This window comes from Patagioenas fasciata, unplaced genomic scaffold (assembly GCF_037038585.1).
Source record: "Patagioenas fasciata isolate bPatFas1 unplaced genomic scaffold, bPatFas1.hap1 Unplaced_6, whole genome shotgun sequence".
Classification (NCBI taxonomy): domain Eukaryota; kingdom Metazoa; phylum Chordata; class Aves; order Columbiformes; family Columbidae; genus Patagioenas; species Patagioenas fasciata.
Genome location: NW_027288778.1, coordinates 1,887,547 through 1,909,871, shown reverse-complemented (window position 1 = coordinate 1,909,871; position 22,325 = coordinate 1,887,547). Strand labels below are relative to the sequence as shown.

The following is a 22,325-nucleotide window of genomic DNA, read 5'->3' as shown; positions in this document are numbered from 1 at the left end:
ACAGGTCCCGCTGTAGCAGCCCAGCACCTGCCCCATAGTCGCCCCATAAGTGCTCCAGACATGCCTCTTAAGACCCCTACAGCAGCCCCATGAGTGCCCCACAGGTAATTCCACAGCCGCCCCATCCCGCCCCACAGCGGCCGCTGCGGGACCCCCGGAGCCCCCCGGCCCCACAGCCGCCCCGCAGCCCCACAGCGCGCGGTCTCGGGCCCCGGTGCCGGCGAAGCCACGTCCTGGCCGCGGCCGGAGGAGCCGCCGCTTGTCCGCCCCCCACGTCCCCCCGATCGCTGCTGCTGTCGCTGCCTGAGGAGCCGCAGCAGCCGCCGCTTGTCCGCCCCCCACGTCCCCCCGATCGCTGCTGCTGTCGCTGCCTGAGGAGCCGCAGCAGCCGCCGCTTGTCCGCCCCCCACGTCCCCCCGATCGCTGCTGCTGTCGCTGCCTGAGGAGCCGCAGCAGCCGCCGCTTGTCCGCCCCCCACGTCCCCCCGATCGCTGCTGCTGTCGCTGCCTGAGGAGCCGCAGCAGCCGCCGCTTGTCCGCCCCCCACGTCCCCCCGATCGCTGCTGCTGTCGCTGCCTGAGGAGCCGCAGCAGCCGCCGCTTGTCCGCCCAGCCCCGACTGCCCCCCCCCAATCGCCGCCGCTGCCGCCCCCGCCACCCCCCTTCTCCCGCCATCCCGGTGTCACAACGGGGACTTTGAGCGCGGCTGTGGAGGCAGCAGCTGTTCTGATAGCGAAGCCAAACCGGACCGGGAAACAGGACCGGGAACCAGGAACCGTGGCAGGGAAGTTTTCCCTTGGAGCAAACAAACCCCAGGTGTTCTTCAATGTTTATTGAGAAAGCAGAGTCAGGATGTACCAGTAGTCCGATCAGTGACCTTCTAAGACAAAGTGGGGTCCTGGGATGTCACAATGGGCCCCAGTGACAAAGAGGGTCCCCATGGTGCCACAATGGGCCCTGGGGACAAAGGGAGTCACCAGGATGTCACAATGGGCCCTGGGGACAAGGGGGGTCCCACCCTGTAACAATGGGCCCTGGGGACAAAGTGGGGCCCTGGGATGTCACAATGGGCCCTGGGGACAAATGGGGTCCTGGGACGTGACAATGGGTCCTGGGGATAAAGGGGGTCCCCAGGATGTCACAATGGGCACTTGAGACAAAGGTGGGGTCCCCATTGTGTCACAATGCATCCCCAGTGACAAGAGGGTTCCCCATGGTGTCACAATGGGCCCTGGGGACAATTGGGGGTCCTGGGATGTCACAATGGGCCCTGAGGACAACAGGGGGTCCCCACGGTGTCAAAATGGGCCCTGGTGACATACGGGGCAGCCCAGGATGTCACAATGGGCCCTGGGGACAAAGAGGGGTCCCCAGGATGTTCACAATGGGCCCTGGAGACAGTGGGGGGTCCAGAAATGTCACAATGGGCCCTGGGGACAAAGGGGGCTCCCCAGGATGTCACAATGGGCTCTGGGGACAGAGGGGGTCCCCACGGTGTCACAATGGGCCCTGGGGACAAATGGGGGTCCCCTGAATGTCACAATGCACCCTGGGGACAATGGGGGGTCCTGGGACGTCACAATGGGCCCTGGGGACAAAGTGAGGTCCTGGGAAGTCACAATGGGCCCCAGTGACAAAGGGGGTCCCAATGGTGCCACAATGGGTCCTGGGGAAAAAGGGCGTCCCCAGGATGTCACAATGGGCTCTGGGGACAAGGGGGGATCCCCATAGTGTTACAATGGGTCCCAGTGACAAGGGTGGTCCCCACGGTGCCACGGTGGGCCCTGGAGACAAGGGGGGTCCCCACGGTGTCACAATGGGCCTTGGGTACAAAGTGGGGTCCTGGGATGTCACATTGGACCACAGTGACAAAAGGGGTCCCCACGGTGCCACAACGGGCCAGAGGGACAAGGCGGTCTCCATGATGTCACAATGGGCCCTGGGGACAATGGGAGGTCCTGGGATGTCACAATGAGCACTGGGGACAAACGGGGGTCCCTATGGTGTCAGAATGGGTCCCCAGTGACAAGTGGGGTCCTGAGATGTCACAATGGGTCCTTGGGACAATGGGGGGTCCTGGGATGTCACAATGAGCCCTGGGGACAAACGGGGGTCCCCATGGTGTCACAATGGGTCACCAGTGACAAGGGGGGGTCCCCAGGATGTCACAATGGGCCCTGCGGACAAGGGCGGGTCCCCAGGATGTCACAATGGGCCCTGGGGACAATTGGGAGGTCCTGGGATGTGACAATGGGCCCTGGAGTCAAAGGGGTGTCCCCATGGTGTCACAATGGGCCCTGGGGACATAGGGGGGTCCTGGGATGTCACAATGGGCACTGGGAATAAAGAGGGGGTCCCCAGGGTGCAACTATGGGCCCTGGGGACAAGAGGGTCCCCAGGATGTCACAATGGGCCCTGAGGACAAGGGCAGGTCCCCATGGTGTCACAATGGGTCCGCAGTGACGAGGAGGGTCCCCATGGTGTCACAATTGGCCCTGGGGACAACGGGGGTCCCGATGGTGTCACAATGGGCCCTTGGGAAAAAGGCTGTCCCCTGAATGTCACAATGGGCCCTGGGGACAATGGGGGTCCCCAGGATGTCACAATGGACCCTGGGGACAATGGGGGGTCCGGGGACGTCACAATGGGCCCTGGGGACAAAGGGGGTCCCCAGGATGTCACAATGGGCCTTCAGTATAAAGTGGGGTCCTGGGATGTCACAATGGGCCCTGGGGACAAAGGGGGGTCCTGGGACGTCACAATGAGCCCTGCGTATCAAGGATGGTGCCCTGGATATCACAATGGGCTCTGGGGACAATGGGGGGTCCTGGAATGTCACAATGGTCCCTAGGGACAAAGGGGGGTCCCTTGGATGTCACAATGGGGCTGGGGACAAAGGGGGTCCTGGGATGTCACAATGGGCCCTGGGGACAAAGGGGGTCCCCAGGTTGTCACAATGGGCCCTGGGGACAAAGGGGGTCCCCACGGTGTCACAATGGGCCCTGAGGACAAAGGGGGTCCCCAGGTTGTCACAATGGGCCCTGGGGACAAAGGGGGTCCCCACGGTGTCACAATGGGCCCTGGGGACAAGGGGGTCCTCAGGATGTCACATTGGGCCGTGGGGACAAAGAGGGGTCCCCAGGATTTCACAATGGTCCCTGGGGACAAAGGGGGGTCCTGGGACGTCACAATGGGCCCTGGGGACAAAGGGTTCCCCAGGATGTCACAATGGGCTCTGGGGACAAAGGAGGTCCCCAGGATGACACAATGGGCCATGGGGATGACGGGGGGTCCTGGGACGTCACAATGGGCCCTGGGGACAATGGGGCGTCCTGATATGTTACAATGAACCCTGGGCACAATTGGGGGGTCCTTAGATACCACAATGGGCCCTGTGGACAAAGGGGGTCCCCACGGTGTCACAATGGGCTCTGGGGACAAAGGGGAGTCCCCAGTATGTCACAATGGGCCCTGGAGACAATGGGGGTCCTGGGATGTCACAATGGGCCCTGGGGACAACGGGGGTCCCGACGGTGTCACAATGGGCCCTAGGGACAAAGGCTGTCCCCTGAATGTCACAATGGGCCCTGTGGACAATGGGGGTCCCCAGGATGTCACAATGGGCTCTGGGGACAATGGGGGATCCGGGGACGTCACAATGGGCCCTCGGGACAAAGGGGGTCCCCAGGACGTCACAATGGGCCCCAGTGACAAAGGGGGTCCCAATGGTGCCACAATGGGTCCTGGGGAAAAAGGGGGTCCCCAGGATGTCACAATGGGCTCTGGGGACAAGGGGGGGTCCCCATAGTGTTACAATGGGTCCCCAGTGACAAGGGTGGTCCCCAGGATGTCACAATGGGCCCTGGGGACAAAGGGGGTCCTGGGACTTCACTATGGGCCCTGGGGACAAGGGGGTCCCCAGGATGTCACAATGGGCCCTTAGGACAAGCGGGGTCCCCAAGGTGTCACAATGGGCCCTGGGGACAATGGGGAGTCCTGGGACATCACAACAGGCCTGGGGACAAGGGGGATCTCCACCCTGTCACAATGGGCCCTGGGGACAAAGGGGGGTCCTGGGATGTCACAATTGGCCCTGGGGACATAGGGGGTCCCCAGGATGTCACAATGGGCCCTGAGGACAAGGGGAGGTCCCCATGGTGTCACAATGGGTCCTCAGTGAGAAGGGGGTCCCCCATGGTGTCACAATGGGCCCTGGGGACAAGGGGGATCCCCAGGGTGTCACAATGGACCCTGGGGACAAGGGGTTAGGGGGTTGTGTTAGGGGGTTGGAGGATTAGGTGGTGCAGGATTTGGGGGTGCAAGGATTTTGCGGGGCCTGATTTGTGGCTGCAGAGTCTGGGGTTGCAGGTTCCAGGGGTGCAGGATTTGGGGGTTCAGGGTTAGGGCAGTAGGATATTTGGGTGCAGGAGTTTGGGGTGCCGGGTTTGGGGGCCAGGATTTGGGGTTGCAGGATTTAGGGGTGCAGTGGTTTGGAGTGCAGTGTTTTGGGGTGCAGGGTTTGGGGAAGGAGGATATGGGGGTGCAGGGTTTAGGGTGCAGGATCTTGGGGTGCAGGGGTTTGGGGTGGGGGGCTTGGTAGGGCAGGATTTGGGGGTGGAAATTTTATTGGGTAGGGCTGGGGGTGCAGGATTTGGGGGTGAAGGGGTTGTGGGGTGCAGGGTTGTGGGGTGCAGGGTTTGGGAGATCGGTACGTGGGGCTGGAGGATTTGGGGGTGCAGGGTTTGGAGCAGCAGGATCTGGGGGTGCAAGATTGGGGGTAGCAGGGTTTTGGGGAGCAGGGTTTCGGGGTCAGGCTTTAGGGGGACAGGGTTTGGGGGGCAGGGTTGGGAGGGATGATTTTGGGGTGCAGGGTTTAGGGCAGCAGGATCTTGGGGTGAAGGGGTTTGGGGTGAAGGGTTGGGTAGGACAGGATTTGGGGTGCAGGTTTTTAGGGTGCAACTTGTGGGGGTCAGGATTTGGGGTACAGGGTTTGGGGGTGCAGGGTTTAGTGGTGCAGGGTTTGGGGGTGCAGGTCTTGGGGACGCAGAATTAGGGTGCAAGACTTGAGGGTGCAGGGTTTGGGGGTTTGGGACATGGGGCTGGAGGATTTGGGGGTGCAGGATTTGGGGTGCAGTGTGTGGGGGTGTGTCCTGGTTTTGTTAAAAACAAGTTTCTCTTTTAGTGAATTTGCCTGTCAGCCAAAGCCTTCATGTCAGCTGCATTTTCCTGGAGAACCAGACACATGTTTTGGTTAAACCCAGCAAGGGAATGGAAACTTATTGACAAGCACAGATGGACATCTCGCGAGAGGGGCAACGAGAAACTGGTGATCGAGAGACTGACCAACGGTGAATAACATTCCATTCACGTGAATACTTCATATAAAAGTGGGAGATCACGAGAATCTCGTCCCCTTTGCCTTTTCCCTTTTTTCCTCATGGCCGACATCAGGAGAGGACCTTGCTGGTCGTCCCTGCGAACGGAGGCCAGTGAGAGATTGAATCCAGCTCCGGTTGGCTGCAGAGTCTGATCCAGGACTTTGGGTGCTGGCTCTGCAGTTGCTCAGACTTACAAGATTGGTTTTGTATATTTGTATCATTTTCTCTGTTCTCATCAGTAGCATCAGTAAAACATCTTGAACTTTTCCAGCTCTCTCCCCTCTGTGCTTCTTCCCCTCCCGATCGCCTGTGCTGAGTGGGAAGGGGGGAGAGGGAGGGGCAAAAGGGGGAGTGGGGGGCAGAGGAGGTTGACAACACATCTGCCAGGGTTTGATTGTCACCCCGCAATCCTAACCCTCGACAGATAATTGGCGCCCAACGTGGGGCCAGAGAACGGGGTAAATTTGGAGATTTTTGGCTTTTCTACTGCTCTGACGTACCTTTCAATTTTCTTGGCACGGTGCCAGCTCATAGAGTTGTGATACTCGCGCGTCTGTTTGATTCGGATATTATTTAGTCGTGATGATGATCCTGTGTGGTTTGGCACTGGTTTATTTCATTATACTGCAGCCGCTAATGAATTTCTACTCGTTTTTGCTTTACCTTGAAAAACCTCCAGGAGAGATGAAAGAGCAGAATGGCTCTATATTTGCTAATTGGTCAAGCGAATCTTTAGAAAGGCTGACTAACAATACTTTTGTGATTTCGCTGGGACAGTTTGCAAATGTTTTAGAGAACTTTGAATACCCTTGGAGCTTTGATAGAACTGTGATGGTGTTATCTGGTTTGCTGAATGTGTGTCAGTTTGTGTTACTGTTAAGAGAAATGAGGTTCAATAGGAGGTTTGCGTCTCTTTTTAGTCTGAGATTTGCGGTGCGCCTTCGGAAGCTTTAGCAAAAAGCACTCCGAGCCGCTCGAGAAAAGGCAAAACAGCCAAAGCTGCTGCTGCAGCCACTGCCCCCCAACCGCGGCTTCGCAGGCTGAAGCTCCAGCTCCTCCGCATTGCTCCTCTGCCAAGGGCGCTGCAGATAACGTTACTTCTCCAGCCTCAAAGGCTGACAAGGCAGCCCCCCCGCCTTCACACACTGGGCACTGTTGCTGCTGTAACCACAGCAATCACTGTGACAGCCATTCAGACTCTGGAAATGAATCAGATGATGGTGAACCCATATCAGCATCAGTTGCTGGTTGTAAGAAAGTCACTAGAAAGACCACCCGTGCAGCAGGTGATGGCACAGGGCCAACATCAACCCAAGGGGCATCATCAGGGCAGGGAGGAGATGAAGTGACCACCACTCGGTCCTTTTCTCCAGGTGAGCTGAGAGACCTGCGAAAAGACTTCAGTCGTCGTGAAGGCGAGAATATTTTAACCTGGCTGCTGCGATGCTGGGACAATGGGGCAGAAACAATTGAATTGGAAGGTGGTGAAGCCAGGCAGCTGGGATCTCTGTCAAAAGATTCCGCCATTGATAGGGCAATTTCAAGAGAGTCTAATGCCGCTACTCTCTGGACCCGACTCCTGCAGCTATGAAAGTCAGATTTCCCTACAAGGAAGATTGTATATCCAAGTTAGGGAAATGGAATACTATGGAGAGAGGTATCCAGTTCCTGAGAGAATGAGCTGTGCGAGAGATCATCTATCTAGGACCAAACAGCCAAGAGGGGACAGACCCAGATAGAATCAATTGTACACGATCTATGTGGCGCAGATTCGTACAAAGTGCACCACCTGCATATGCTAAGTCATTGGCAGGAATGGTCTGGTCAGCTAGAGGTGTACAAGACATTAATGAAGTGATTGAGCAGCTCTGGAACTTTGAGGACAGCCTTGCTGGTTCTCTACGGGCTTGTGCTCCACTGTGGAGAAACTGTGTGAAAAATCTGATGACCGGTTTGAAAAGCTGTTGCAAGAAATCCAAGAGCTCAGAGCAGACTCGTACCGTTCACGACCTGCACAAACCTATGTTTCAGCTGTTAGGAGAAGGCGTTTCCAATCTCAAGAGAGAGGGCAGAGACAGCCCACAAAAAGAGGTTCACTGTGGTTCTTCCTACATGAGCAGGGAGAAAACATGAACAAGTGGCATGGAAGGCCGACCTCAGAACTTCAGGAACGAGTACGTGAGATAAAAGGAAAAACTCCTAGGAAGGTGGCTGCTCCAGTTTACAAAAGGAGCAGAAGAAATTCTGATGCTCTTGAAGGAACCTCTAATTCACACCCAGAGACTGTGCAAAACAGGAATTAGAGGTGCCCTGCCTCCAACCAGGTGGAGGAAAGGGATAACAGAGTTTATTGGACTGTACAAATACAATGGCCTGGTACAACACAACCCCAGGAGTACAAAGCTTTAGTGGACACTGGTGCTCAGTGCACAATAATTCCTTCTGATTATAAAGGAACGCAATCCATCAATATTGTTGGAGTGACTGGGGGATCCCAGGAGCTGACTGTTGTAGAGGCTGAAATGAGCCTAACTGGAAAGAACTGGCAAAAGCATCCCATTGTGACTGGTCCAGATGCTCCGTGCATCCTTGGCATAGACCACCTCAGGAGAGGGTATTTTAAGGACCCAAAAGGGTATAGGTGGGCATTTGGTATAGCAGCTGTGGACACTGAGAAAATTGAACAACTGTCTGATTTGCCGGGTCTTTCAGATGACCCCTCTGTTGTAGGACTGCTGAGGGTTGACGATCAGCAGGTGCCAACTGCTACCACGACGGTGCATCGCCGGCAATATCGCACCAATCGAGACTCTTTGATTCCTATCCAGAAGCCGATCCGTCAATTGGAAAGCCAGGGTGTGATCAGTAAGACCCGCTCACCTTTTAACAGCCCAGTCTGGCCAGTGCGTTAGTCTGGTGACGAGTGGAGACCAACTGTAGGCTATCGTGGCCTGAATGAAGTTACAGCACACTGAGTGCTGCTGTGCCTGACATGCTAGAACTGCAGTTTGAACTGGAGTCAAAGGCAGTGAAGTGCGATGCTACAATTGACATTGCTCATGCATTTTTCTCTATTCCTGCAGCAGCAGAGTGCAGGCCGCAGTTTGCTTTCACCTGGAGGGGCATCCAGTACACATGGAATCGCTTGCCCCAGGGGTGGAAACACAGTGCTACCATCTGCCATGGGCTGATCCAGACCACGCTGGAGCAAGGTGAAGCTCCAGAACACTTGCAGTATATTGATGACATCATTGTATGGGGCGACACAGCGAAAGAAGTCTTCGAGAAAGGTGAGAGAATAATTCATATTCTTTTGGATGCTGGTTTTGCCATAAAACGGAGCAAGGTCAAGGGACCTGCACGGGAGATCCAGTTTTTAGGAATAAAATGGCAAGATGGCCGTCGTCAGATCCCAATGGATGTGATCAACAAAATTGCAGCAATGTCTCCACCTACTAATAAAAAGGAGACACAGACTTTCTTGGGCGTTGCAGGTTTTTGGAGAATGCACATTCCTGACTACAGCCACATTGTGAGCCTCTCTATCGAGTGACTCGTAAAAAGAACCAATTCGAGTGGGGCCCTGAACAACGCCAAGCCTTTGAACAAATGAAGCGTGAGATAACTCATGCGGTGGCCCTGGGACCAGTCCGAACTGGACCAGATGTTAAAAATGTGCTCTACACCGCAGCCGGAGATAATGGACTTACCTGGAGCCTCTGGCAGAAAGCACCAGGAGAAACCCGAGGTCGACCCTTAGGTTTTTGGAGTCGAGGATACAAAGGATCTGAGGCCAACTGTACTCCAACTGAAAAGGAGATACTGGCAGCATATGAAGGAGTTCGAGCTGCTTCAGAAGTGATCGGCACTGAAGCACAGCTCCTCCTGCACCTCGACTGCCGGTGCTGAGCTGGGTGTTCAAAGGGACGGTTCCCTCTCCACATCATCGCACCAAAGTTACATGGAGTAAATGGATTGCACTGATCACGCAATGAGCTCGAATTGGGAGTCCCAACCGTCCAGGGATCTTGGAAGTGATTACAGACTGGCCAGAAAGCAAAGACTTTGGGATGTCTGCAGATGAGGAGGAAGTAAAACGTGCTGAAGAAGCACCACCATATAATCCGCTTTCAGAGACTGATAAGCAGTGTGCACTGTTCACAGGTGGATCCTGTCGTCTGTAGGAAAACATCGACGGTGAAAGCTGCTGTGTGGAGTCCCACACGACAAGTTACAGAAGCCACTGAAGGACAAGGTGAATCCAGTCAGTTTGCAGCAGTGAAAGCCATCCAGCTGGCTTTGGACATTGCCGAACGAGAGAAGTGGCCAATGCTTTGTCTCTATACTGACTCATGGATGGGAGCAAATGCCTTGTGGGGGTGGCTACGGCAATGGAAGAAAAGTAACTGGCAGCGCAGAGGTGAAACCATTGGGAACCACGCTGTGGGAAGACATTGCTGCTCGGCTGGAGAGCCTGCCTGGGGAAGTTGGTCATGTAGATGCTCATGTGCCTAAAAGTCGAGCCACCGAGGAACATCGAAACAACCAACAAGCGGATCAAGCTGCTAAGGTTAAAGTAGCTGAGGTGGACTTGGGCTGGCAACATAAAGGTGAACTTTTCCTAGCTCGGTGGGCCCATGGTGCTTCAGGGCATCAAGGTAGAGATGCAACATACAAATGGGCTCGTGATTGAGGGGTGCATTTAACTATGGACACTGTTTCACAGGTTATTCATGAATGTGAAACTTGTGCCGAAATCAAACAAGCAAAACGGTTAAAGCCTGTATGGTATGGGGGGCGATGGTTAAAGTGTAAGTATGGAGAAGCTTGGCAGATTGATTATATTACACTTCCACAAACACGCCAAGGTAAGCGTTATGTACTTACAATGGTGGAAGCAACCACTGGATGGTTGGAAACATCTGCCGTACCTCATGCTACAGCCCGAAATACCATCTTGGGCCTTGAGAAGCAAGTCCTTTGGCGGCACGGTACGCCAGAAAGAATTGAATCAGACAATGGTACTCATTTCAAAACCAGTATTATAGACAATTGGGCCAAAGAACATGGTATTGAGTGGGTGTATCATATTCCATATCATGCACCAGCCTCTGGGAAAATGGAAAGGTGCAATGGTTTGTTAAAAACTACACTAAAGGCACTGGGTGGTGGGGCCTTTAAAAACTGGGATTCACATTTAGCAAAAGCCACTTGGTTGGTCAACACCAGGGGATCAACCAATCGAGCCGGGCCTGCCCAATCAGAAATTCTATGGACTGTGGAAGGAGATAAAGTCCCTGTAGTACACATGGAAAATATCTTAGGAAAGGCAGTCTGGGTTCCTCCTGCATCGGGCACAGGCAAACCTATTCGTGGGATTGTTTTTGCCCAGGGACCTGGCAGCACCTGGTGGGTGATGCTCAAGGATGGAGAAGTTCGGTGTGCACCTCAAGGGGATTGGATTTTAGGTGAAAATGTGCAATGCTGAACTGTACGATGTGAATTGCCGCACTAACAATGTTTAATAAGTGTCTTTCAGATCAAGACAATGGTGATGAAACCAGCGCTGGCTTCTTCGAGTGGCGCCCGACACCTTCTTGGAAGTTGGTGTCCTTAACCCACCAACAGGGGTCATGAGATGCACTTGGACCATTTTCCCTGCCCTGGGAGACTGTGGTGACAAAATGAACTTAATGAACTTTTCAAAGGATGGTCCACTGATTAATTACTCCTGTGTATATATGTACATATGTATATATATATAGTAGTAGTGATTAATTAGATTGTATTGATAGATTGTATTGATAAGGTTTAAGTATTCAGTGAATGTCATATGATAAGGGGTGGAATGTCCTGGTTTTGTTAAAAACAAGTTTCTCTTTTAGTGAATTTGCCTGTCAGCCAAAGCCTTCATGTCAGCTGCATTTTCCTGGAGAACCAGACACATGTTTTGGTTAAACCCAGCAAGGGAATGCAAACTTATTGATAAGCACGGATGGACATCTCGCGAGAGGGGCAACGAGAAACTGGTGATCGAGAGACTGACCAACGGTGAATAACATTCCATTCACGTGAATACTTCATATAAAAGTGGGAGATCACGAGGATCTCGGCCCTTTTGTCTCTTTTCCCTTTTTTTTTTTTCCTCATGGCCGACATCAGGAGAGGACCTTGCTGGTCGTCCCTGCGAACGGAGGCCAGTGAGAGACTGAATCCAGCTCCGGTTGGCTACAGAGTCTGATCCAGGACTTTGGGTGCTGGCTCTGCAGTTGCTCAGACTTAGAAGATTGGTTTTGTATATTTTGTATTATTTTCTCTATTCTTATTACTAGCATTAGTAAAACATCTTGAACTTTTCCAACTCCCTTCTCTCTGTGCTTCTTTCCCTCCCGATCGCCTGCCCTGAGTGGGAAGGGGGGAGAGGGAGGGGCAAAAGGGGGAAGTGGGGGGCAGAGGAGGTTGACAACACATCTGCCAGGGTTTGATTGTCACCCCGCAATCCTAACCCTCGACACTCTGTCTACAACTACCTAATAGGGAGTTATAGAGAAGACTGAGCCAATTTTTTTTGGAGGTGTATAGCAAAAGGACAAGAGGTAACAAACTGCAGGAAGGGAAATTCCAACTGAAATAAAAATATATCAGCTTCACCGTGGAGTGGGTTTAGTGGTGTGACAAGGGTCGGAGAGGTTATGGGAACTCCAGTCATGGAAACATTCAAAACTTGGCTGATCAGCCTGACCTGACTTTGAAGCCAGCACTGCACAAGAAGGGTTTGGACAAGAGAGTGTGAGCTAAATTATGAGTTTATGAAGATTGAATGAAAGTAACACATGGAAATGCATTCCCGGAGTCCAGAGCTTCTTTCACACTCAATTTCAGGAAGAAAATTGTGTTCCCGTAGGGACAAACAGGATATCAGGAGATCTCAAAAACTCAAGAATATTTAATGTGAAGGAATAATCAAGAATGAATCCAAAAGGTAAGGAAGGATTTCAAGAAAAATTGGACCACTATTTCAATAAACATTATGAAGCCCAGGAGCCAGACTCCCCCACTCCTGAAGCCACGTGATAAACAAAACAACACCTGAGCTCAGTCGCTGCTCCTGCCCCAGCATCCAGACCTGGCAGGACATTTCCTAATATCCCACAACCTGAGCACCTTTCAAGCAGGTTACAGTTAAAATTAAAGCTTCCCATGGAAATGCTGCTTTTCTCTCTCTGCCTTTCAAAGCACAGATTAACTAGAAGTCAGGAGTTAACACGACCCACATCTAACATCAAAAGCTGCTGATGTTTAGCTGAGCATAAGTGACAGGTCTGATTCTTTCTTGGCACAAAAGAGTTATTAACTTTTTCAAGGCCCTGTTTTTGCATTTCCCACTACGTCATTACTTCAGTTCTTGTGTGATGGACCAGACCACAAGGCACCAAACTTTCAGTACGTACTTAGGAGAACAGGTGTTAAGAAGGACAGCAACAAGTTACAAACCGGGGTTCTACAAGAGTTTATGGTGTTCCAAACCTCTCGATTTGGCTGCTGAGAACCTTCTCAAATTTTACTAATCAGCCTTAAACTCTGAAAGGCTCTTTGAGCAGTAATATCTACTGCTTCAAAGAATGAGATTTCAGGGGAAAAAAAAGTCTCTCCGTTGTTGGAAGAAAATATTTCTAAATCTGAACAACTTCCCCTTGGTACAGAACTGGCTCTGGTGGAAATTCAGTTTTAGCAATTAAGTCAAAGCTGGGTTTGATTCAATTATCACCTTTTTAAATGCCACCCTTCATGCACATACTGAGCATCTGACCATCAAGAAGCTCAGAGGACATGCCAGTACAGGCCAACAAGCTAAGCTGGATCTAACTTCAGGGCCAGTAACCCACTAACTATCCACCACCTGCTTCAGTACAATAAAATAATTTGCCTGTGTGGTGGAACAGTGCCATTAATCCCCACATTTACACGTGTGGAACTGAGGCTCCCAAAGATGAGCGCAGCTCCATCGCACTCACCATCAGTCATTTAAGTGCTGAAGTCGGAAGCCCAAAGCTCCCTTCAGCTGGTCCCTTCTACAGCCAGAGGGCGTTTCAACCCACCCCAAACCTGCACATCCATCTGGAACTACTCATCCCTCCCCGCTGACCACAAGAGGCTGGAAAGTAACTAAGCTTCTCAAAGCCATGGGCAATGGTTCTGGAATCCATCCAAAACTAACAAGGAATTAAGGAATGGCCTAAGGTCACCCACTTTACTCAGGGCACACATGTGCTGTGTCATTTTTAGGTAGGAGACTGCATTCTGCCCACCAGAGCTAGAGGAACACAGCTCCGCAGCCTCTTGTAGCATCGGGACAAGCTTCAAGTCCCACAGGACAGCAACTGCGCTTACTTGGAAGATATTGGAGAAGTCTCTCAAGTTGAAAATGTAGTGGAACTTGATGGCTGTTGGAAGGAATGTAGCGGCTACTTTTTGGTGCAGTCCCAGGGCAAGGGCAATCAGCTGCTGAGCTGATTTTTGCACAGCCCCCGAGAAATTTCCACTTGTCAGGTGCTGCGTTAAAATGGTGCTATAGATCCTGGACAGGGCATCCTGCCCAGGGATGGACAGCGCGAAGACACAGAAGTGACGCTGAGGGAGAGAAAGGAAGGCATGGAAAGGTCAGAGAGGTAGAAAAACACCTTTCAAGCAAAATGCCCTTGGGGATTTGCTGTGATAATCTCATCTAGGCTCCCTTTCCCATGAAATGCTGGACCAGATGATCTTTTGAGGTCCCTTCCAACCTGGGTTGTTCTATGATTCTCTGATTTGCAGTCCACCTGAACAAGGTTATTTCCCTCTCCCAGTTTGCCAGCAGAGCTCAGGTGGGAAGTGACATCACTCTGCTCACTAAACCAGGGATTTTCAACTGCATCTCACCAATGCTGCACTGGAAGTGCAGTCCATTGAAGAGCCAAAGGGCTCTGAAGGTCCCACCGACCTCTGACAAAGCCCAGTCACTGTCTCTATTAAGAGCAGCCCCTGGAAGGTGCCATCTCCCAGAGGACCTCTTTACTAATTTGGAACTTGCAAAGTTGCCCATGGGACACTTCATTTTAACTCCACACCTTGCTGAAGAGGAGCCAGGGTCCAAGCTGACTCTGGTCATTAGGTTTCTCCATGATGAAATGAATTTTGCTCACTGCTACCCAGTCCCTCCATCGGTTGGCAGCTCCCAAAAATCAAAGTCTAATGTTTAAGATCTCTTCCCAAATCTTCTGTTATCAGCAGCGCTTGAACTGCTTTTTGTTTGGCTTGGGGTTTTTTTGTTCGGTTAGGTTTTTGGGGGGATTTGGTTGGTTGGTTGGTTTTGGTGTTCTTTGTTTTGTTGGTTTTGTTTGGTTGCTTGGTTTGGGGTTTGTTGGGGTTTTTGTTGTTGTTGTGTTTTGGTGTGGCTTGGGTTTTTTTTTAGTTTTGTCTGTTTTCTTCGTTTGGGTTTCTCCCCCACACCTCTTTTTACTGACAGCTGCAGCAGACAATTCTGGAAAGCAGGCGGCGTTAATGCACCATGCTTCAGAGCTAAATACGAGCTAAATGAAGGCAAAATCTGCCTGTATGGACCAGAAGGTTGTCCTGAAAGTAGGTGTTAAGCTGGCTGGCAACTTTTGACTTCCTCCTCTGACGGAGCTGCAGAATGCGAGGAAAAACAAACAAGGGAATAAGGGACCCAGTTCGGTGCTTCACTATTAGGAATCACAGTCACTCGACAGATTCGTGCCATTTGTACTGATAAAACAACAGCAGGATCTGCCAGTGGTTGTCCTCTAACCTCACGTTTAAATGATCCACCCCAAAATAAACCCAGCGATGCACCTGCCGTTGTGCAGGGCTTTACCTGCAGCCGAGGGTTGATGGTGAAGCTCCCCGCCGTCGGGTTCACGCACGACACATACTGCACGTTCGTGATCTCCTTCAGCGACAGCTTGGTCCGGTCGTACCTTCGGGCAAAACACAAGCAGCAGCACAGTGACCACGGCCACTGCCTCTCTCAGTACGTGTCCCTGGGCTGCCAGAGGCCGCTTGTCTTCAGGGGGTCAAATTCTGCGTCTTGCCAAGATGAGGCCCAGGCCCAGGTTGCCGGCCTATCTGTACACGGCCTGGCACACGCGAGTCCTGCTCCTGGTGGAAATCCTTCAGCTTCAACAACCTGTAGCTAATATTTCTATCAGTAATAAGCACTGAGCAAAGCCCCTGGGCCATACTCTTCACTTGCATGGAAATGGCAGAAAACAGCAGGAGTGTCTCTGGTTTGATCCCAACCCGGGACAGGGTGTGAGAGACTACAAGGGTGACTCTCAAACACTGTGGCAAACCCAGCCCTGCAACACCCAGTCATGGGAGACGGGCCATCGTGAGCAGGTGAATGGTGATTTACATGTCAAGGCCGAGGTGACAGCCACAGACAAAGGCTGGGTGACACAGGCAGTGCTGTGTTGAAGGACACGCAGCCTGTGCGCTGACAGGCCCGACACGGTGTCAAGGCCCAGGCTGAGAGACCCTTCGGGCCTCCCCCATCTTCCACAATCACCCCCAGTGACGCCTGCACAAAAGCCCAGGTGATCCCGAGGGCTATAAACCCTATAAAACCTGTGCCAGCACGGGCAGGGTGCCACCCTGGGGACCCTTCCACCCACCGGGCTGACCACGGGAACCGAACCACACACCACAGGGTGCTGAACCCTGACTACAGACCCAAGCATTCCTGCACAGGAACTGGACCTGAGACTACAAACCCCTCAAACACACCACGGAGCCCTAAGGGTGGTGAGACCTTTCCTTTCCCTTTCCTTTTCCTTCCCTTCCCATTTCCTTCCCCCTTCCTTTCCCCTTCTTTTCTTCCTCTCTCTTTCCTTCCTATATTCCTATTTCTTTGCCTTCCTTTTTGTGAGTAATACAGTAACATAAGGTTTAGAGCCCCACTTGTGCCACAAAACTCTTTCATGTGAATCTTTTCGCTGCTAAACTGTTTATCGATTGAGCTTAAGTAACATAAATCCTTCTGCCACTGAGTCATTTGCCAATTGGACCAAGCTACAAAAAATAAAGGTCTTTTGTTTGTGGACCTTCAGGATTGTATGTACTTTTTTCCAACCCAGGGGACTGACAAATCTCAGTCACACTTCCCCCAACCATAGCGCCAGGTGGGACATGACAAGGGTCAGCAGGCTGCTGCTGCCGGGGGAGGACAGGGAGTCCTGGGCTCCCTGGTTTAAGAAGGACAAGGAATTACTGGAGAGAGTCCAGCGGTGGCTACAAAGATGCTAAGGGATCTGGAGCACCTTTCTTGTGACAAGAAACTGAGAGAGCTGGGGCTGTTGAGCTGGAGAAGAGAAGCTGAGAGGGATCTGATCAATGGGATCAATATCTCAGGGTGGCTGTCAGAGGATGGACCAGACTCTGTTCAGTGGTGCCCAACGCCAGGGTGAGGGGCAACGGGCACAGACCGAAACACAGGAGGCTCCATCTGAACATGAGCAGAAACTTGTTTGCTGGGAGGTGCCAGAGCCTGGCCCAGGCTGCCCAGAGCGGGTGTGGAGGAATTGAAAACCATTCCAGTGGTTAAAATTCAGACAGTCAAGAAAACACACCTTCAATGAAAATAAAGAAATAATGGGAAGGGTTATTAGAATGGAGTCGTGAGACAGGTAAACTGAGCCTTGGCAGCTAGGAAGTGTCAGGTAGTCTGTAAACCCTGCCGTACCCAACCAACGGGGAACTGGGGAGGGAATTTGCAGTTGGGATTAGGGGTGGATATAAGCAGTGGCTTTTTGCCCTGTTTTGTGTGCCTACCTTTAGGTGGAACACCCGACCTTGCAAAACCGTTAATAAAATATGCTTTGCTGAGAGATCCTACCTGAGCCTATTATATTGGTGAGATGATAACTTCCTGCATGCAATACAGTGCCCAGTGGGCACTGCTGAGCACATGGGCAGAAGGCCTCGATGTGTCTGGGAGGGGACCCATGGCATGCTGCATCCGCCCGCACCTCGCTGCATCCCCTGTACGTTGCTGCATCCCCCCGCACCTCGCTGCATCCCCTGTACGTTGCTGCATCCGCCCGCACCTCGCTGCATCCCCTGTACGTTGCTGCATCCGCCCGCACCTCGCTGCATCCCCTGTACGTTGCTGCATCCCACCGCACCTCGCTGCATCCCCTGTACGTTGCTGCATCCGCCCGCACCTCGCTGCATCCCCTGTACGTTGCTGCATCCCCCCGCACCTCGCTGCATCCCCTGTACGTTGCTGCATCCGCCCGCACCTCGCTGCATCCCCTGTACGTTGCTGCATCCGCCCGCACCTCGCTGCATCCCCTGTACGTTGCTGCATCCCCCCGCACCTCGCTGCATCCCCTGTACGTTGCTGCATCCCCCCGCACCTCGCTGCATCCCCTGTACGTTGCTGCATCCGCCCGCACCTCGCTGCATCCCCTGTACGTTGCTGCATCCCCCCGCACCTCGCTGCATCCCCTGTACGTTGCTGCATCCCCCCGCACCTCGCTGCATCCCCTGTACGTTGCTGCATCCCCCCGCACCTCGCTGCATCCCCTGTACGTTGCTGCATCCCCCCGCACCTCGCTGCATCCCCTGTACGTTGCTGCATCCCCCCGCACCTCGCTGCATCCCCTGTACGTTGCTGCATCCCCCCGCACCTCGCTGCATCCCCTGTACGTTGCTGCATCCCCCCGCACCTCGCTGCATCCCCTGTACGTTGCTGCATCCCACCGCACCTCGCTGCATCCCCTGTACGTTGCTGCATCCCCCCGCACCTCGCTGCATCCCCTGTACGTTGCTGCATCCGCCCGCACCTCGCTGCATCCCCTGTACGTTGCTGCATCCCCCTGCACCTCGCTGCATCCCCTGTACGTTGCTGCATCTGCCCGCACCTCGCTGCATCCCCTGTACGTTGCTGCATCTGCCCGCACCTCGCTGCATCCCCTGTACGTTGCTGCATCCCACCGCACCTCGCTGCATCCCCTGTACGTTGCTGCATCCCCCCGCACCTCGCTGCATCCCCTGTACGTTGCTGCATCCCACCGCACCTCGCTGCATCCCCCATGCCTCACTCCATCCCCCACACCTCGTTGCATCCCTCTGCGCCTCACTGCATCCCCCTACTCCTCGCTGCAGCCCCTTGTGCCTCCAACGCTCCCTCGCAGCTCCCTCACCCTCTATCTGCCTGACTTCCCTGACACCCACAGCCCAAGATTTCTGCCTCCGCTCCACTGTCTCTGTTCCTCGGAAGCTTTTGGCAGAGCTCAGGCATGCACACAGCTGAGGAGAGTGGAAATTGCAATGCGTCCCTGCCCTGTATTCCCTGTGGAGAGATGCAAATATTCATGTCCCACACAGAGCTGCTGGCTAAAGTGTAAAACACACCAATCTCCTTCCAAAACAGCCACTGCTTTTCCTTCAAATCACCTCTGCCTAGATAATGGTTGTTTGCTGCTGCCTGACAGAAGACAATGTTAGGTGCTCACAGCAGGGGGGTTCACCCCAGCTGAGGCCAAATCCACAGCCGCCTCTGCTCTCAGCGTCGCGGGGCAGCAAGGCCGAGCATCGCGCTCCCCTCGCAGGCTTTGCACTGGGACCACAGTCACAAGCCACAGCAAGAGCAGAGCAAAGCTCCTCTCAACCCAGCTATGAGTAAGCAATCAAGCGGTATTAAAGAAGCGATGGACAACGTGCACCCCAAATCCCTGCAACCCCAAATCCCAACTAACCCTGCACCCCAAATCCTGACCCCCAGATAATGTCCCCAAAACCCCTACATCTCCGATTCTTCCCCCTAAGCTCTGCACCCTTAAAACGTGCACCCCTAAATTCTGCACCCCCAAATCCTTCCTCCCAAGCCATGAACCCCTCAAACCTGTGATACCAAACCCTGCAACCCTGAACCCTGCGCCCCCAAACCCTGCACATCCCATAATCCTGTACCCCCAGATACTGCTCCCCAAAACCCTGCACCCCCAAACTGTATACCCAAAATGCTGCCATCCCCAAACTTGCACCCCAAACCCTGCACCCTAAAATCAAGTCCTCCCCCAACTTGCACTCAAAACGCTGCCCCCTAAGCTTTGCACCCCCAAATGCTGACCCCCAAACCCCGTGCCCCCAAATCCCACCACCCTAAATCCTTCCCCCTAATCAATGCATTTCCAAACCTTGCACCCCCAAATCCTCAACCCCATGTCCTGAACTCCAAAACCCTGCACCCCCAATTCTGCCTCCCCAAACCCGGTACCCACGGGTTCTGCACCCCAAACTCTGCACCCACAGGTTCTGAACCCCAAACTCCTGCTCCCCCAAGCCCTGCCCCCCAAACTCTGCACCCTCAATTCCCGCACTACCAAACCCTGCACCCCCAGATCCCTCACCCAGACCTGCACCCCAAATATGGCCTCACCCAGCCCTGTGCCCCAAAACCCAAGATCCTGCTCGCCTACATCTTGAACACCCAAACCTTGCACCATCAGATTTTGCATCCTCAAATCCTGCACCCCAAAAGTATTCATGCCCAAATCCTGCACCCCCAGATCCTGCACCCCAAAACCTTCACCACAAACCCTGCACCCTCCACCACCTTAGCACTGCACGCCCAAACCCTGCACCCCCAAATCCTGCACCCCAAATCCTGCTCCTTCAAACCCTTTGCCCCCAAATTTTACCCCCCTAGACCTGCACCCCCAAGCCTTTCTCCCTAAAACCCTACACCCCCAAATTCTGCACCCTAAACCCTGCACCCCCAGATCCTTCCTGCAAGACTCTGCACCCCAAAATCGAGCACCCCAGATCCCGCACTTCACTGCATCCCTGAACCCCGAACCCTAAATCCTGCACCCAGATCCTGCAGCCCAAAGCGAGCACCCTAAAATCAAGTCCCCCCAAACCTGCACTGAAAATGCTGAACCCCAAATCCTGCCCCCCGATCCTGAACCCTCAGATCCTCCTGCCAAAAACCCTGCACCCCAAACCCTGAACTCCCAAACTCTGCACCCAGAGCCCTGCACCCTCAAATCCTGCACCCCCAGTTCCTGAACACATGAACCCTGCACCCCCAAACCTCACCCGAAAGTCCTGCACCCCCAAATCCTGCTCTACCAAACCCTTCAGTGCAGACCCCTGCACCCCAAGATTGTGCTGCCCTAAACACTGAACCCCCAAATCCTGCAGCCCCAGATCCTTGCCTCCCAAAACTCTGCACCCCCAAATCCTGCACCCCAAATCTCTCACCCCCAAATCCTTCCCCCACCACCCTGCAGCCTCAAATCCTTCACCCCATCCCCTGCACCCCAAAACTCCACACCTCCAAATCCTGAACCCTGAAACCCTGCACCCCCAAATCCTGTGCCCCAGTCCTGTGCACCCCACACTCTGCAACCTTAAATTTCCCCCCAAACCCCTGCACCCCAAACTCTGCACTCTTAGACCTGACTTCTAAACCCTGCACCCCCAACAGTGCACCCCCAAATCCTGAAGCCCCAGATCCTTCCCTCCCATACCCTGCAGCCCCAAATCCTGAACCCCACAAATCCTGCACCACTAATCCTCCACGCCTTAACACTGCACTCCCAAAACCAGCACCACCAAATCCTTCACCCCCAAAACCTCCCTCCTCCAAACCCTGCACTTCAAAATGCTGCACCCCCAAATCCTTCTCCCCAACACCCTGCACGCCCAGATCCTGACCCCAAAACCCTGCACCCCAAATCCTGTACCCCAAAGCCCTGCACTCTCAAATCATACATGCCCAGAACGTGCACCCTAAACTGTGCACCCCAAAATCCTAAACCCCTTAACCCTGCACCCCCAAAACCTGTACCCCAGATCCTTCCCCCCCATAACTGGCACCCTGAAATCCCTCACCCCAAATCCCTGCACCCTCAAATCCTCCAGCCCACAAGTCCTGCACCCCCAGGTCCTGAACACCTGAACCCTGCAGACCCAAATGCTGCACCCAGAACTCTTGGTGCCCAAATCCCTGCACCCAAAAGTCTGTCTCCCGAACCTTCACACCAAAGCCCTGCACCCCAATATCCAAAAGCATCCTCTTGTGACTGGCCCAGATGCTCCGTGCATCCTTGGCATAGAGCACCATCATCATCCAACCACCATCATCATCCAACCACCACCATCATCATCCAACCACCACCATCATCCAACCACCACCATCATCATCCAACCACCACCATCATCATCCAACCACCATCATCATCCAACCACCACCATCATCATCCAACCACCATCATCATCCAACCATCATCATCATCATCCAACCAACCAATCCTGAACCCAACCAGTGACCCCATCACCCAATCAGTGACTCCACAACCCAACCAATGACTCCATCGTTCAACCAATGACCCCATCACGCAATCAGTGACCCCATGACCCAACCAATGACCCCATCATTCAACCAATGACCCCATCATTCAACCAATGACCCCATTATTCAACTAATGACCCCATCACCCAACCAGTGACTCCATGACCCAACCAATGACCCCAGGGACCACAGTGCTACCATCTGCCATGGGCTGATCCAGACCACGCTGGAGCAAGGTGAAGCTCCAGAACACTTGCAATACATTGATGACATCATCGTATGGGGCGACACAGCGAAAGAAGTCTTCAAAAAAGGTGAGAGAATAATTCCTGTTCTTTTGGATGCTGGTTTTGCCATAAAACGAAGCAAGGTCAAGGGACATGCACGGGAGATCCAGTTTTTAGGAATAAAATGGCAAGATGGCCATCGTCAGATCCCAGTGGATGTGATCAACAAAACTGCAGCAATGTCTCCACCTACTAATAAAAAGGAGACACAGACTTTCTTGGGCGTTGCAGGTTTTTGGAGAATGCACATTCCTGATCACAGCCACATTGTGAGCCTCTCTATCGAGTGACTCGTAAAA

At 53.3% G+C, this 22,325-nt stretch overlaps 1 long non-coding RNA gene across 1 annotated transcript; it reads right to left on the bottom strand.

Annotated features, from left to right (window-relative positions):
* Positions 1–12,304: 12,304 nt before the first annotated feature.
* LOC136115877 (uncharacterized) lies at positions 12,305–16,335 on the bottom strand. Its single transcript, XR_010653323.2, has 2 exons — positions 15,251–16,335; positions 12,305–14,007 (listed from the first exon to the last, which is right to left on the bottom strand). It is a non-coding gene; the product is annotated as an uncharacterized lncRNA (long non-coding RNA).
* Between the last annotated feature and the right edge of the window lie 5,990 nt (positions 16,336–22,325).